Here is a 5,351-nt window from a genome sequence, read left to right as displayed (position 1 = left end):
CATTACCAAAGAGGGAAGAGCAGGAGTGATTCCCAGAAAACCAGGAAGGGGGAGGGGAATAGGAACACACTAAGCAGACAAACACATGTTTGGCGCCCTCTCAGTGCCAGGCTGTATTGGCACTTACATCTGCACATAATGCTGGCCGTGGCAACTAGCACAGGTGGTCCAAAGAAGCTCTATCAGTGCTCTAGGACTGTGTCTGTTATGGACTGAACTGTCTCCTCTCCAGAAGGCCTAACCCTCAATATGACTATGTTTGGAGATAGGGCATTTAGGGAGGTAGTTAAGGTTAAATGTACTCATAAGGGTGGGACCATAATCCTATAGGACTGGTGTCTTTACAGGTATGAAGAGGGAGAGATGCCAGAGAGCTCGCTCTCTCTCTCTTCATGCACAGAGAGAAATGGCCATGTGAGGATACAGAATGAAGGCAGCCATCTACAAGCCAGGAAGAGAAGCCTTACCGGAAACCAACCCTGATGGCACCTTGATCTTGGACTGTGAGAAAATATATTTCTGTTGTTTAAGCCACCCAGCCTGTAGCATTTTGTTATGGAAGCCCAAGCTGACTAACACAGTATTGTTATTAAATTCCAACTTACTGCCTGTCTTCCATTAAGCTCTGGTATGATTTCTGTGAAATTGGTAAAAGGCTTTCATGGAGTGCCTTTTAGAAAAAATACACAGGAGAATATTCTTGGGATCTAGAGCTAGACAAAGAATTCTTAGGCTTGACACCAAAAGCATGAGCTATCAAAGGAAAAATTGATAAATTGGACCTTGTCAAAATTAAAAGCTTTTACTGTGTGAAAGCCCATGTGAAGAGGATAAAAAGACAAGCTACAGCCTGTGAGAAAATATTTGCAAACCACATATTTGACACAGGACAACCGTCTAGAATATATTTTTTAAAAACTCTCAAAACCCAACAGTAAGAGAACAAACAACCCAATTAGGAAATAGGCAAAAGACACGAAAAAACACTTCACCCAAGATAATGAAAATAGACACATGAAAAGATGTTGAACATTATTAGCCATTAGAGAAATACAAGTTAAGACCACAATGAGATATAACTGCACACACACATCTGAATGGCTACAAATTAAAAGTAGTGAAAACACCAAATGCTGGAAAGGATGCAGAGAAACTGGATCACTCATACATTGCTGGTGGAAAGGTAAAATGATACAGCCATTCTGGAAAGCAGTTTGTCAGTTTCTTTAAAACTTAAATATGCAACTACCATACAACCCAGCAATTGCACTCCTGAGCATTTACGCCAGGGAAATGAAGACTCATGTCCACACAAAAACCTGTAGACAAATGTTCATAGCAGCTTAATTTGTAATAGCCTAAAACTAGAATCAGCCCAGCTGTTCTTCAACAGATGAATGATTAAACAAACTGTGGTATTCCATACTATGGAATTCCATACTATGTAGTCTTCTCTTACTACTTAATAAAAAGGAACAAACTATTGATACACGCAACAACCTGGATGAATCTCCAGAGAATTATGCTGAGTGAAAAAAGCCAAACCTAAAACGTTTGTGTGATTCCATTTATATAACATTTTTGAAGTGACATTTTAGAAATGTTGAACAAATTAGTGGTTACAGGGGTTGGGGATGGGTGGGAGGGAGGTGGTTATAAAAGGGCAAGAGGAGGAATCTTTGTGGTAATGGACCTGTGATGGTGGATACATGAGTCTAGATAAAGTTGTATAGAATTTCACACACACACGTGCACGCACACAGACACACACACACAAACAAGTAAAACTAGGAAAATCTGAACAAGATTGGTGTATTGTATCAATGTCAATATGCTAGTTGTGATATTACAACATGGTTCTCCTAAAGGTTACCACTGGGGGAAACTGGGCAAAGTGTACGTAGGAGCTCTCTGTATTATTTCTTACCAGTACATGTGAATTCATAATCATCTCAATAAAAACATCAATTAAAAATGTATTACTTAATGTGGAACAAGGCAAAGGGTTTGAAAGCTAGGACAGTGCTCTGTGAGGAATTTAAAAGCCCCATTCCCCACACAAAATTTTGTTTCCTCCTCTGCACATCCGCAGTAGGGATTATCACATTGTTTTATAATTATCTGTAGACCGCGCCCTGACCACACCGAGCTAATTAAAGTAGGGGGCCATGATTCATTCTTTGTACCCTTTGTGCTAGCTCCATGGAAGCCTCAGTATGCTTTGGCTGAATGAAGTTATTCAGCTCTATGTACAGCATAGAGTTTGGCATATGATAAATCTTCAGTAAATTTCGTTGGCTTGAACTATGTTGTAGTATATTGCATGAGGTGTCTTTTTGCTTTGTTTCTCAGCAGAGATGGGGAGGGCTCCTGATCCAAGCAGCATTCTTCTCACCCGGAGGAAGGTAATGATAATGAGGTTATTTCTGCGGCATGCTCTCCTCCGTTCAAAGATGCCGTTGTCATTAGATGACCATCAGTTTGACAATAGCTTTTCATAGTGGAAAAAAAGAATCGGCTAGTATATTTGACTTTAGAAATGTTGAAACTTGAGATTATTGTGCCCCTTTGACTCAAGGAATGTTGGTAATGAAAGCAAAGTGACATTGCAGTCTGCAAATCTGCCTTTTTGTCCTGGGAAATGCTGACTAGTTTCCTGAATTGGATACTGTATTGCAAAAGAATGAAATTTCCTCAAGTGTAGGAGGTAACTACTGGAGAAAGGGGCATGTCTAATCTGAGTGAGTTACACCATACAAACAAGAAAAACCTGGAGCATTTTCTTAGCTAATATTACCCACCAAAACCAAAGGGTGGGAGGATTATGCGTTCCTGCTGGCTGATGCTGCTGACAGCATGCTGTTTGGACAGAATCCCAGGCACTGCTGGCAGAAGAGTAATTTCTCTCACAGACAAAAACATGGGGGGAAGGGGTGGAGATTCAGCCAGAACATTTAACTATGGAAAATGGAAAACGTCGCTTTAAATCTACTGCTTTCACTTTCATTGTCTTTCCAAATTCGGGCCTCCTTAGGGGCTTTGTTCATGTCTTCGTAGTTCTTGCTGCTAGTTATGACCAAAGTAAAATCTCCTCCTTCTATGGGATGATTTGAGGGTTACTTCCTGAAAGGGCCTCTGGCCCCTTAAAAAAAATTCGCCTCACTGGCCAGCCACAGATGCTTGGAATTCCTCTTTGACAAAAGGAATTCTCCTTTTCAGTCTTCACTTTTAAATGCAAATAATCTCAGAGTGGGGATGCAATTTACCGTAATGTAAATCAGTTTGTCAGAGATTAGCAATGGGTTTTTGCAGGAACAAATATAATACAAAATGAAAGTTGTATGAATAAAGGACTGTATTAGGGACCATGACCTCTGTAGCCTATTAATAAAGAATAATTTCATTTGGACACACGTTTTCTGGCATTTGCTGAGCAAAGATGATAAAGTGCAATAATTTTAAGGTAAAGTTCAATTCAGTACCTACTGTGTTTCAGGCACTGAACTAGGCACTGTAGATACAAAGAAATGGGGGCTGGGGTAGGTAATCAGGGAAGGCTTCTTGGAAGGGGTGACTAGTGAGCTCTGTCCTGAAAGGGCCTTATACATGTCCTGGGGGAAATGGATGGGGAGGTCAGGCATCTTAGGCAGAAGGAACTGTGTTAGCAAAGATATAGAAATGAGAAAACAAACCAACAAAACCCCCTCTTTGTGGCAGCCACGGAGGTGCAGTGCTACTCAGCTCTCCCTTCAGGATAACTTGCTACGAGGAGTGTAGTTGGCTTCCAGCTTCCAGCTACCTCACTTTCAGGATCCACCATTGCATTCAGGCTGAGACCATGTTTTTCCCGGTGTGCTCTCAGCCAACCAAGTATGGTAGGAATACTAGAGCAGACCCATTTCTTTCTGATGTGGGATCCCTGATAGGCAATGTTTACCCTGGGGCTCTAGACCAGCCTGGCAAAGACTTTCTCAGAGAGCTGTGCTGCAGTCTAAGTCTCCTATCCGATTCTCCTTTCTTCCGCCTCTCCTTTCACAGGTATTACACCTGCATCACAGTTTGAATAGGCTCTCTCTGCCTATTTCTGCTCTCTCTGCCCATTATCCTTCACAGGTGTTCCCCGAAAAATCTCTTGCACGTCTGAATCCGTCTTGGCCTCTGCTTTTCAGAGCCCCTGAACTGACACAGTGTTTAAGGAACTACCAGGAGTTTAGTGTTGCTGGAAAGTAAAGGGAAGAAGGGAGGGGCAGGAAGAGAGGTCTGTATACGAGGATACTTCAAAAGGTTCATGGAAAAATTCATATTATCTTTTACTTCTATTTTTCCACTAACTTTTTGAAGTACTCTTGTATAGTTTGGGAACCAGCAGGAAGGACCTTGTAAACTAGGCTAAAGAGAATGGACTTTATCATAGGCAGTGAGAAGCCACTGTAAGGCTTGAGCTAAAGAACAATAGGGTAACATTTGTATTTTATAAAGATCATTCTGAACGTTATGTGGGTTATGTGGAGGACGGTGTAGAGGGACACAATGTTAAAGAGGTGAAGTCTTTAAGAAAACTCTGAAACATTCCAAACAAAAATGCTGATTGCCTCAACTGAAGAAGTAATGGTGGGGTTGGAAAGAGGAAATGGATTTCAGAGATACATGGGCAATAAAATGGCAGGAATTAGTGATTAACTGTTTGTGAAATATGAAAGGGAGGACGCAAAATGAATTGAATTGCAAGCATTATGACAAAAAAGGTAAATTCCTCTGCCAGCCCTGATGGAGCAACTGGTATCAAACTTGCCTCTCTAGGGGCTGGTGGGTTATCCCAGTTGATTAGAGTGCCATCTTGTAACACCAAGGTCAAGGGTTCAGATCCCTGTACTGGCCAGCTGCCAAAACAAACAAACAAACAACAAACACACACAAAAAAACCCCACTTGCCTCTCTGTTGTAAACAACTAGAGAATAGACAAAATATATGAGACAACTCTTTCCAGACATTGAACACCAGGCAGCATGGAACTGTGATCTCTGAGAGAAGAGAAACAAAGGAAGAGTTACCTACTGACTAAAGGCACTTTCCAGACTGTAGTGGGAGAGGGGAAATCCAAGCAGAGCACAGAAGTCTTTCTGAGTTGAGGAAATGGAGGTTGGAGTTGGCGAAAGCTGAGATATCTGGAATTTGGGGGGAAGACTACTGGAGAAGAGTGAGCTATGCAGAGACAGATTTCAAGGTGGAGTCCTCTTTGGCTGACTATAAAGCAGTGCGTACTTACACAGGCAGCACTCCACAAAACTGGGCAAAAAATAAGTACCTCAGAAAGAACAACTATGAGGGAGCTATTAGCTGAACAATTTGC

This window comes from Galeopterus variegatus, unplaced genomic scaffold (genome assembly GCF_000696425.1).
Source record: "Galeopterus variegatus unplaced genomic scaffold, G_variegatus-3.0.2 Scaffold4267, whole genome shotgun sequence".
Lineage (NCBI taxonomy): Eukaryota > Metazoa > Chordata > Mammalia > Dermoptera > Cynocephalidae > Galeopterus > Galeopterus variegatus.
Note: the sequence above shows the minus strand (reverse complement) of the source record.